Source organism: Periplaneta americana, chromosome 16, assembly GCF_040183065.1.
Source record: "Periplaneta americana isolate PAMFEO1 chromosome 16, P.americana_PAMFEO1_priV1, whole genome shotgun sequence".
Lineage (NCBI taxonomy): Eukaryota > Metazoa > Arthropoda > Insecta > Blattodea > Blattidae > Periplaneta > Periplaneta americana.
Window position 1 is genome coordinate 184917806 of NC_091132.1, and position 13449 is coordinate 184931254.

The window sequence follows — 13449 nt, forward strand, 5'->3', positions numbered from 1 at the left end:
TAAAGTAATGCTTGCCAGAAATGGATTTTAGTGCTCACCCGTTTAAAATCAAACTGTGTTAATGTTATACATTTGGAAATACAATGTTTATACAGCCAGTGCTGACATACTGCGGAAAAATTTTAATTACTTCACCTTTCGTAAACGAAATAGAATATGTCCAAAACCAAGCTCTCAGGCTCATTACTGGTGGAATCAAAACAACTCCGATACATTCTATGAGATTCCTCACTAATATTAACAGCATCAAAATGACAATAGAAGAAAAAGCACTGATTCAATATGAAAAACTTATGAGATTACCAGGAAACAATTGGCATTCATACAGTCCTCTCTGTAGATTGAAAACTCGAAAAAAGTTTCATATCCATGGTTCAAGAATTAAACAGAAAATCAATATTCCGAATTTAAAAGAAAACTTTACAAATTAAACCAAACCCTTTAACTCTATTAAATATAGAATATAATCTAAATTTAACAGAAGAAATACTGAAATCAGAAGTAAACACTGAAATAATGAAACAATTGTCTTTAGAGACAATTAATACTAGGTACCCTCCACAAAACTGGCTTCATTTATACACTGACGGATCCTTGATCTCCAGAGAACAATGTGCCGGTGCAGGTGTTACGTGCTGTCTCTTCTCACTTTATAGATCTCTTGGATATGGAACAACAAGTTTTGATGGAGAAATCGTTGCAATAAGTGAAAGTCTCAGTAATCTTCTATGCCACATCAATAAATTTAAAAATGCAGTTATATTGTCAGACTCCAAAGCAGCTATTCTATCAATAGTCTCTAAACACACACTTTCATCTCAAACAGCAGAAATAACTAAAATGCTCTCTCAATTAATAACACTCAATAAAAGAATTGTATTCCAATGGATACCATCCCATTGTGGAATCCTGGGAAACGAGAACGCAGATGCTTTAGCAAAGAAGGGCAGCACTGCTATTTACAGACCTGTTACTAAATCTACATATTACTCTGTGAAAAGATTTATTAAATCTACATACTTAGACTTCAACAAACAAAATTTGATAACACAATCCCAAGGGAAAAAATGGAACTTTGCATCATAATCCACAGTTAATTCCCGATTTACCACGAAAATCGTCTGTAGCTGCATTTAGATTGGCAACAGGCCATGATTGTTTGGCCAAACACCTGCATAGAATTGGAATATATCAGTCCCCTAACTGTCCATTGTGCAACTCAAACCAAGAAATGGATTCGGATCACCTCAAAATCTGTGGTTCAGTGGCTGACCATGATAGTATCTTTGAAAAATATTGGAGTGCAAGAGGTCAAATGACTTTATTGTCAAACGCCTGGCATTAGAAAATAACAACATTTGGAAATACTAGCTAGTTTTGTTTTAAACATACCAAGTTGTAATCCTCATACATTTCGTCTCATGAACGATAATTGGACAGATGTTCGAAACATGAGCATGCCACATTTATCAAATCAGAGCTGAAAACTGCAGTCGACTTCAACTATTACGTGAGACAAAATCTGTCTTAAAATACTCTTAATTTAAGCCTAACTGGCCAAGCGTAGAATAAAGTTGTTTTTCAATAACTTAATACAAATAATTTGTCTATTTTATATGTGAAATTTTGTCGATTTCTTAGTCTCTCGTGTTTTCTTCTAAAAAAAAGTTGGCAATCCTAGTGTATCTAGGATCTAATAATGAAGTTATCTTCCTTCTTGCTTCCCAATATTTTGCCGTAAGATCCACAAAAGCCTCGAGAGATTCGCAATTTGTCACGTGTTCCATGTCCGTATTCTGTTCCTTTGTGCATAACGAGCATTTAGGAGAAGTCAATAAACCGATTCAGTGATAAGTGTTCACTAAAGCAATCGTGACCAACCTGAACATGACCACAGCAGCTTTTCGAGGTAGATCAAGAATTAATTTTAAATCTTTCAATGAATTCAATGTGTTTTATTACTGAATTGTGATGGTTGGTGTTGATTTAATAGATTCGTATGAAATTTTGTAGTTTTATGATTCCTTTCTTGCCAACAGTTTTCTCATTATCATTCAACCCACATTGGGACCCCCCCCCCCCCACCCACTGTCCGTCAGAAAATATTCTTATTTAAATTTTGAATTTGTTTTACCATGTAATAGAGTTCTTTAATTTTTTTCCCATTTTAGTGGATGTAGTTAAACTGATGGCTTGGATTGCAGCTTTAGAATAGGATAGGAAAATTATGTTTTTACATTTCTGTACCCAAACTAATATATTTTGCTTTCAACATGATGAGCAAATTACTATTTGAGGACACCCTGGCTTTAATAGTTGGTGGTTGTATTGTACATATTCAACCCCCAATAAGAATGGAAGGCCACACCTGTCTGAGGTCCGTGGATCCATAGAAACTAACCAAATTTGTTTCTGGATCTATGCCTTGATACGCTGGACTCTATTTTTATTGTTAGTTTTTTTTTTTTTTTTTTTTTTTTCAATCGGCCTATGTATGTGGAGGAAGTTTTTCAAGTAAGGACGTGACTCGAACCTCATAATTATGGAACACGAGAATAGATCATCATCATCACTCGAGAGGCGCTCCAGGAACAATTTCTCCATGTTTAGCAGCCAGGGTTGCCAATGTGGATTCAATAAATTTATAAAAATTTACGGCTCTCAGTTATATGTATTTACGGTTGCTGCTTACGGTATCATAACATTCCGGTTGTAAATTACATGAATTTATACTTAATGACTTTCGTAATAACATTAAATTCGTTCAGCACGGCAGTAATGTTTAATCAGAGTTGGTATTTAGTAATGTTTCCAGCCATATTCCTCAGTGTCGCCAATTAGTGTTTTTTGATAACCGTAAGTGATGAAGAGGAAACTCATCTTTAAATAATCTGTGTAAGTAGTGGATATAGTTTATAAATATAAAAATTGTATTTTGTAATTGTCTGGTACTTTTATTGTTTTTCTTCGTGTATGAAACTATTGCCGTATCAATTTTGAAGTTGGCGACACTGACTTTCCTGGCAACATTTGCATGACAACAGCTCGTGATGGCGGTTCGGTTTGGTTTATAGTTTCAGCTGTGCAAGTTTAGAAATATATCAAATCTACTTAAAAGTAAATATTATATGAAGTAGAATATACAACATTTTAGGACAATTTAGTTCAAGAAGTAAAGGAGAAGAAAAAGAGACAAGAGAGTAGGAAAGAAAAGGGGGGCAGGAACATTTGACAGGTGAGATGACTCTCTCCCCCGGGAGAGAAACAATTATTACGTTATCTGTTAGAACTCCTAACAATTAAATCTCGTGTTTCTTAACAATGTAAACGAAATAATTATCGCAATTTCTAGTTAGTTGCAAAATGAATGTCAGTCATGTCAACTAGCCTATTATCTTTTATGATGAAAAATTCCAGAAATGAAGTCTAGCTATTACCATTACACAGATTCTTTTAATTTGTAACTTGGAACAAGATGAAGTATTACAAGAAATGTTATCCCTTAACATTGTCGCATTGATAGAATTTAATGAAAATTGTACCAAATCGAGTACATTTCTTATAGGACTTTAACAGGAAAACATGTTAACTATTTCAAAATGCAGTGAAAATCGAATTACGTGTTTAAATGGGGCGCCATGTTTGTCTATAGAATTTTACAACCCTAATCAATTTGCAATATTGAAATTAACATCTGACACGCTTTTGATTACTTTTATGACGATGGTCAACAGTTGTAGTCGTTTTGCTTACAGTTATTCTGGAAGTTGATGCTGATGTTGAAATGTTATGTAGGCCTATACATAGGAAATGGGAAGGGTGCTATCGGCGCTTGCCTGCCGATTCGGAGTTGCGCTCGGAACTGTGTTCGATTCCTGCTTGCGCAGATTACCTGGTTGGACTTTTTCCCAACTGTAAGGTGAATGTCAGATAATCTACCTATGTCGAATTCTCGGTCTCGTATCGCCGAATATAATCACGCTATCACCGATTCCATCGACATCAAATAAGGCAGTAGTTGATACAGCGTCGTTAACTTAAATAAAAAAAAGAACATGAGAAGTTAATTGGAAGATTAAATAAGTTCGTCTCTTTTTATATTGTAATCATATAATCGCATTAAAAGCAAATGCTTCATTTTCAACATAATGTCACCACGATTTTTCATTATTTTAATCGCTTGAGGCATATTTATCAAGTTTTTAATAGCCTATTTACCTTTTTTCGTTGATGATTTGTAGGGCCTATGTGAAATGCTTTGAGCAATTCGAGAAACACTTGCTTAGCGACATTTTCTTTAAAAGTTGTTGGTAAATTTAAAGATAAGATCGAAAGGTATGATGTCCTTTATGACGTCACTACTTCCGAAAATTTAATTAAAATATTCCATTTTTGTATCTACTTAAGAAGTAAAAGACGAGCTAGTTAATTACTTCACTCAAATGAAACCAAAGTGTTAACCTCTTGGCTAACGAGAAAGACAGATTACGGCACGACATCACATTTAGTCATGATATGGCCGACATTGGACAAGGTTATATATACATGCACGTTTAACATGAGTTTAATGCCAAGTCCTTTGTTTTTTAGAACTTTGAACATGTAGGCCTATTTATATTAGATGATTGTCATGATGGCCATGTCTGAACCAAGATAACCATGTGACTCCGATTCACGCCGTAGGGGTTACCCTTTGCTACATTAGTGTTTGTTACCTATTGTAAATAAAAGTACATCGCTATACTGGAGAATTAGCACGGTCGCTTTGAACCGTGCCGTTACGTTTACCACCAAATTTAAGTAAATACACAATGTCACCAACATAAGAACATGACGTTGGTGTGTGGCGTAGTTGGCGGGAGGAATTTTTTCTTTCTCTGTCTACCTCCTTCGTTCTGAACATTATTGAGAGATAGCACCACTGTTAGCGACAATGTGTATTTGGGTAAATATTGCGAGTAAATTATGACGAGTGCCTTAGATGAGAGGCTCGGGACAGAAACAGTTTTGCTGTAGCGCATGCGCGAACCTCTCATGCAGTGGGAGCGTGATCCTTACTTGAATTTATTTTTGCGTGTACTTGCAGATTAAATGATTGAGATCCCTTCTTGCTCCGGTTACAGGCCTTGCATTTACGAAGGTTATGTTGTGTTAGGTTAGGTTAGCTTAGCTTAGCTTAGGTTAGGTTAGCTTTGGTTAGGTTAGATTAGCTTTGGTTAGGTTAGGTTAGTTTTGGTTAGGTTAGCTTAGCTTTGGTTAGGTTAGGTTAGGTTAGGTTAGCTTTGGTTAGGTTAGGTTAGCTTTGGTTAGGTTAGCTTGATTTCATTCGTCCATGTAGTAGTTAAAATTATATAATATGACAGTTTTTGATTCGTAATATTGTTAATAAATAATAGGCCTATAATGTAAGCGGTGAATCATTTCATGGTCCCTAAATTTTTTTTCGTAAAAGGCTAGGTATTTTTCTATAGGCGAGAAATAAAACAGCAACGCTGTCATAATTACGTACTTTACGGTTTGGCGAACATTAACCGGAAATTTACTTTCCGTCATTTTAATGGTATTCTGTGAAACACACCTTTTTTCCTGTTAATTTCCTTGTGATAACCTAGTTTATTATCTTATTACATCTTCATGTTCTCTTAATGCATTCAAAAAACCGCCGTTGTACTACATAAAACCTTGAACTTGACTAATGGAGTGAATTATTTAAGAATATAGTCGCGAATTTGACTACCACCATTTCGATTATATTTTGTTTGATGCGGCTCGGTATGGTCGGGTGACTAGTGGCCAGCGAGTAGAGTCGACTATCGATGTTGGTCTGCCGTGCGTATTATCCAGTTGTTCCAAGTACATTATTTTTTTTTAGTGAAACTTGGATACTTCCCTGCACTACACACAGGAGAGAAAACGCACTTAAATCATTGAAGCCTATTCACATTCTTCGGCTTCACGACACTTACGCACTAACCTTGTCACATACCTTGTTCTCATGTCATTTAGCTGTCCTTTTGATTTGACTCATCTAACTCATAAAGAAGCGAAAATTAGACGTCAGTCCAGTGTGTGGTGTGGGAAAATATAGAAGATTGGCCCATATAAGTAACTAATATAACATGATAGCTTCTAACCTAGGCTAACTTTCGGAGAGTGAGAGGTCTAGTCTAAAGCATAGTTGGATATGCATACTGTTGCCTCATCACAGACAATGCGAAGTAGTACCAGCACAATCTATTATTCCTAGTACTCTGAGTTGCTAACTGCTTGGAGCGCTGTATCGTGAGAAATGCAAAATATCACCTCAAGCTTCGTGACTGTATGATATTAGACTGTGCTGCTAATACTACTACTGCTGCTGCTTCCGATACTGCTGCTACTACTATGTAAGATGTTTATGTGGACGAATTTCTGAAGGAAAGGGACAAAAGGTGATAAGTTGTGCTCAGAATTCTGGTTTTCAGCAATATAAATGAGTCATTGCAAAACAGTACAGCGTTTATTTACGTCAATTGTGGCAGCACTGTACATACCACAGTTCAAAGCTGCCTTTCTGACTAGAATGCACAGTCTATGCTAGTGAGGCTATTGGCCTCGTGTCCATACTCAGGTTCAAATGTCGTTCTCCATGGCTTACAAGCACACTGGATAAGGTAACTTTGTCCACTCTTTACATTATGCTACACTCGCATAGTTCATCACAGTTGAGGGGCAGATTCACTCATAGTAAGGGGGGCAGTCTGGATCATTGGAGCTTCCAGAGACTTGGATCTCACTTCCAAGCGGTGGCCACCAACTCTGCTCTTGCGATTCGTCAGCAAGATTTGCATCTTTGATGACGGAATATCAATAGCGTCAAATGTTTGTGCAGGAGCAGAGTCGGACTGAAGGTGAGGTTCGGAGTTCTCAAAATCACTGCTAATAGTGTTGGGATCAGGGCGAGGTTCAGGGTTATCAGAAGTGGTGCAAACAGTCTTTGAATCAAGATGAGAGTTACCAGAAGCAGTGCAGACACTGTTGGGATCAGGGTGAGGTTCAGAGTTATCAGAAGTTGTGCAATGAGGTTCATAATTATCAGAAGTGGTGCAAACAGTCTTTGAATCAGGTTGAGAGTTACCAGAAGCAGTGGAAACAGTGTTGGGATCAGAGTGAGGTTCAGAATTATCAGAAGCGATGCAAACAGTCTTTGAATCAGGATGAGCATTACCAGAAGCAGTGCAAACACTGTTGGGATTAGGGTGAGGTTCAGAGTTACCAGAAGCGATGCAAACAGTCTTTGAATCAGGATGAGGTGTAGAGTTTCCAGAGGAAGTGCTGCAAGCAGGGTGAGGTTCTGAGGTCACGTGTGTGGATCGTAATACATCGGTCTGGACCATTGTAGCTTTTAGCACTGATTCTAGAGACATTGCCCTGCAGATTGACTGGCGAAGGGGTGCAGGATCAAGGCCCTTCTTGCGGTGGTGTTGAAGCTGGCACAGTCTCTTCTCTTCTGTGAGGCGCTGTATCTCCTGCTTGAGGCTTGTGATCACCTGGGAATCGTCATGGCGTGTTGCCTTGCCCTTGCCCCTGCGTTCCGCCTCTTGTAGCCTGTGACACACAAGTTGATATCAGTCTGTGATAAAGCCAGGTTATTTGGTAATTACGTACAGTAGAACCTGAGTTATATATAACCCAGTTATTTATGTGTAATATTAGATAGCAATCCTTATACTCCTTTTACTGCTTTTTTTGAGGCTTGAAAGTAATGTAATTTTCCCTGAGAAGAGAATTTAATTTAGAAACCCATATAGCTTTTATTGATTTTGTGAAAGCTTTTGATAAAGTCCGAAGAGACCTTTTATTCGACATATTACAAGATAAAAATATTCCAAATTTGCTATTACAAAATATAATAGAAATCTACACAGACAGCAAAATAAGTGTCAAAATAAATAACTGTATATCCGAAAGAATAGTACATTATGCAACGAGCTTATAATGATAGTAATTAAGAAGCGAGTATGGATGTTTATGAAACGAGCGCAAGCGAGTTTCATAATATTCATACGAGCGTCTTAATTACCATTATAGGCAAGTTTCATACGACTTTTTATGCTCGACCATATTTCTAACTTGAAATTATTCAGATGTATACATTTTATTTGTATCTGACAAGATCGGAAGTGACCTTGTTCTAGGTCGTGAATTGTGAGATGTGCGCAGACGCGAAAGTATTGATTTTTTCCGAGGAACAATAATGTCATTGACCTTGATGTAATCCCGCTAAACTTGACCTTGATTATTGAATTCGACATTGAAAAACGAGATGACAAATTGAATTTATTTGAATATTATTTACAATTAACGCTAATTATTATAGTAACAGAACATAACCTTCTGCGACAGTATTGGATTTCCAGCCTCCGTGACTTTTCGCTAATTCTCTTTCGATTGCATATCCGAGAATAATCGATACTTGCGGTTTTATAACGGTACAAAGCTGACTTGTCATTGGCTGAACACCTGTACTTTAATGATATGTATTAAAGGACTGCTACCAGGTGTATAATTACTACATTTCGGCATGGTTGAGCATAAAATTAGTTAATAATGGAGATTGACAAGGTTGTCCACTATCGCCAACTTTATTTAATATTTGTATAAATGAAATTATTTTAAAATGGAACCAAATCTACACATCAGGAATCAAAATAACCAGTGCTCTAACATTAAATACCTTACTCTATGCCGATGATCAAGTCATAATTTCCAATTCAGAGGATAATTTACAAAGAGGATTATATATGGTACATTAAATAACATATTAAAATATTTTGGGATGGAAATTTCAGCACAAAAATCAAAAGTAATGGCATTTTTAAGACAAGACCCAGTCAGAAGTAAGATAATACACAATAACCAATGCCTCGAACAAGTACAAAATTTCAATTATCTGGGTTGTGAAATATCTTATCAAAATGAAAAAGATGTGAACAAGAAAATTACCAAATTTACACAAATTCTTGGAATAATAAACAATACATTAAAAGCTAAATTAGTACAAAAATCTATAAGAATAAAAATATATAATACACTAGCATTACCCTCCCTTTTATACGGAAGTGAGATTTGGACATTAAAGAAAAAAGACATGAACAGAATCAAAGCAACGGAAATGAATTTTTTCAGGAGGACAGCAGGATATACTCTTTTAGACCGAAAAAGGAATGAAGAAATTTTAGAACAATTAGAAGTAGAGTCAGTAAAGAAAAAAATCAGCAGATACAAATTAAATTGGCTAGATCATGTAAGAAGAATGGAAAATTCAAGAATCCCAAAAATTATGATGCAGTATAAACCTAGAGGACATCGTCAACCAGGAAGACCTTTTAGAAGACTGCCAGATGGGGCCAAAACAGGTCTACAGAGGCCTAATTCGTGAAGGATGATGATGATGATAATTAGATAGCAAAGGAGATTGGAAAGAACAAAATAAAAATACCGTAAATAAAGGAAATGACACTAACAGCAATAGACAAATGTTTAAAAAATGGCCCAAAATAGATAGCAAAAGATTAAATGATATTTACAGAGCCATGATTGAAGCAAAGATATTATATAATGTTGAGATATGGAGAAATTACTTATCAGAAGTAAATATAGATATAATAAGATCTAAATTTTGTAAGAAATATTTGGGGATCCCATGGAATGCCTCAAATATAGCAGCCAGATTGGAAATGAGGATGGAGGGTAGTAGGGAAACAATATTAGTTAGGAAAATTTATTAAATTTTTGGGTTATATCGTAGAGAAAGAAGAAAATGATATCTTGAAAAGATGTTTAAGATACCTACAAACTGAAAACTAAGTCAAATTGGATAAAATACCGTAAAGTGGGGTGACTTTGAACGCCGAGGTGACTTTGAACAGCAATTTAGCGCCTTTCTAAATTAAATGCTGTACCCAATTGCGAAAAAACTGAACTAATTTATTGACAATTTAAACAGTATTTTCGCAATTGGGTACAGCATTTAATTTAGAAAGTCGCTAACTTACTGTTCAAAGTCGCCTCAGCGTTCAAAGTCACCCCACTTTACGTTAATTAGAAAATAATGTAAGCAGTCCAAGACTAAATTGGTTATGGAAAAAAATTGAGGAAATTAATATAAATTTGATAGATAAAATTATAATGAGGAAAAGTAACGAGATAGTGAGACAGGAAATGTTTAGCAATTTAAATGGTTTAAAATAATTAATAAGTTACAAAGAAATGAAAATCATATTGAGACAGGAAGAATATACAAAAACTAACAACAGGGAAGAAAGGATGGGACTAGACTAGACGGCATTTTGGAAGGCGGTTATCTGCTATATGCGCCGTAGCATTTCTGGTATGTGACGTCACAAGCTTGTACAGTAGAACCAATCAGAATCAGTCTATAACAAGCACTTCCTGAGTTAGTTTGTTCACGTGCGAGTGTTTCAATACATTGAATAAGTAAAACTAACATTTACTGTGTGTGTAAGGTAAATAAATGGAAGAAGAGACTGTAAAAAGATAAGTATTGCACAAGCAGGCACGGAAAATAGTGTTTAAGGTGTATAATTATTTTAAAAACATTAACGAGCAGAACGCTGTCAGCCATCTTGATGCTGGCAGCAACGTTGCCAACATGCAAGAAACGACTGCAGAAGCATGTGGTGTGGGATTGAGAACCGTGCAAAGAATATTGTTAGTGAAGGAAAGAGGGTTTGTTTGGTGTCATGCTTACAGTGATCAACGGCTAAGGTCATTATTGTCTTTTGATAATTTAAATTCTCTCCTGCGTTATTTGTATTGCACGTGCTCGTGAAGTACGATGTGGCAATGTTGTACGCTGCCTTGTTCTCTCTATCTGTCTCTCTCGACGCAAACGCTAGCAGACTACCACCTTCCGAATTGCCGCCGACTCTAGCGTGGTGGAGATTGGGAATTTGGAAGCTAAAAAATAGAACAGGAGACATACGAAAAGATATATGTCCTTTATGTAATAGAAAAGCAGACGCATTACACATTTTGCTATCTTGTTCAGAAAATGAACGAACAAGACAAATTTTTATTCAGGAAGCATTACTAAAACTAAATGTAGAAATAGCATATAGGAAATTATATAGAACAGTAAATGAAAGAAAATTAAGGGAACTCGGAAAATTTTTGTATATAGTACAGAAAAAATAGGAAAGGAAAACTAAAATATAAAGATAGCCTATGTATAAAAGAAATATTAACTAAATGGAAAGAGTTTTTGTTAATAAATAACTATAATGATTACATGTAGTATAGAATATAGGGATAGTTATGAAGAGTAAAATGTAGTTAAGGGTGGTTTCCTGGAAAGCAGAAATGTAACAGATCACCATTAACAAATGATACACAAATTGTATATGATTTTGGTGAAATAAATACACATATAACTCAGTTATGCATATACTGTTCCACCTATTTAGTAGAATGCTATTAATTCTAAAGAAACCAGCAAAACAATACGTGGTCTGTTGTGACGAGAATTCAAACCCTCACATACCGGTAAAACATCATGTCACGTCTGAGTACCGGTACCATATTTCTGAAAAAGTAAATATCAGTCAATGCCTTGAAAAGAGCGCAAATGCTAAGGATATTGCTGGAGAGTTTAAAATAATATTAATTAATGTATTAATATATTATTGAATTTTATAGATGGATATGTTCTAGGAAATAAAATTAATCTGTATCAGATTCACTTTTTATAATGAATTAGCAGCTCGTAAGTACCCATTCTCATATGATCGACTTTTTTACTGTCCATAATATTCCTTGACTTTCATGCTCTACCTAACACATTCTTAGCAAAATATTATGCAAATAAATTCACTGATAATGTTTATTTATCGTACTGAGAACTACATTCATTAGGCTTATTTCGATCCTTTGAATCTCCACTTCTCTTGTAATTCTGAAATTGAATCATAATCTGTATCCAATTCAATATCATCGCTCTCATAGTCACTTACAGGGACGGTTGTTTTCCTTCTACCCTGAAGTTTTCGTTTTACCGGACCATCATTCGTGCTAGTACCAGTGATGCTGAAACAGCCTGTTTCTTTGTTTACTTGACTATAATGTTAAATTGTGTTTTAGAATATACTGAGATACCGTATTTGCAGAAGTAAATAATCACATTGATCACATTTTAGTGAAACAAATATTTCAAAATGAAATACAACTATGGTCCACGAAAAATTGTGGTACATAGTTGAGGACTGACTTCTAGCCTTGAGGTTAAACATTTTTCACGCAGAGTCCTTAACCTCTGCCAGTGTAATTATTACCTGAAAGTAAACACTATATGGCCAGGTTTAATTGTACAAAGAATCTCATATCTATAACGTACCAGTTCTACAGAGGAGAGCTTAATAAAACAGACAATCACAAACTGAATGATTTCGTGTCTTCACACATTCAATAGAACGATGCACACTGACCTTGTTAAGCATCCATAACATTGCCACGTGTAATGGTAGATAGAAGCATGTATGGGGAACATAATTCCATCACAGTGACGCCTTAAATGGCAAACACCGAACTCTTGGGGGACTAAGTAGTACATAATGCGTTTTGGACCATAGTTGGGTGCCTGGACCATAGTTATGGGAAATTACGGTACCTATTAATATTGAAACTTTTTTGTCCATGCACTTCATACTTTAAAAATCTGGTATTCATAAACAAAAACTCCCAGAGGATTCATTCCCACATTTTCGTATTGAAAGAGATGTGTTTAATAGATGATATAAGTTTCAGGAGCCTGTCAATAGAAGTCAAAAAATTAATTTTTGTATATGATACTTTTTAGTCACAGAGTGCAATAGAATTACTAACTTGTGTTCTTAAGGCTCGTCTCCAATACTAAACACTTAACAACAACATGTTAAATGTTAAATTGTTTACCATTAACATCCCAACATGTTGATTGAACATGTTAATGCTAATTTTATTTAACACTTTGTCCACACTGTTAAACATGTTAAAATTGACTTTCTTTGCGTAGTCCACCATAAACAGTCTATGAGATTTTAATGTAGGTAGTGTTTTATTTTCAAACCTTGGACAATGGACTCGGATGATGATTTGACTTTTGTAATTGCCTCTATTGCTTGTTACAAGGCCTTGAAAAGGAAGAAAATGAGAATGTGAATGCGGCAATATCTTAGTAAGACATTATGCAGAAGACTTTCTAAGCGAGCTTAAAATTGAAGATTGATTTGGATTCAAAAACTTGCTGAGAATGTCAGAACACGATTTTAATATAGTGCTGCAAAAATACTTCCTGTTACATCGAAGAAAGACACAATTTAAGAGCACCCATTTCATCTCAATTAAAAAAATTAAAGTGCGATTGATTGACTATCATAGGACTTACGACATGATAGATGTTAAAGATGAGGG

At 35.5% G+C, this 13449-nt stretch overlaps 1 protein-coding gene across 1 annotated transcript in view; it reads left to right on the top strand.

Annotated features, from left to right (window-relative positions):
- Sou (required for meiotic nuclear division 5 protein souji) overlaps positions 1-13449 on the top strand; it is an 81613-nt gene that overhangs the window by 67068 nt on the left and 1096 nt on the right. The gene's annotated exons all lie outside the window — the stretch shown is intronic.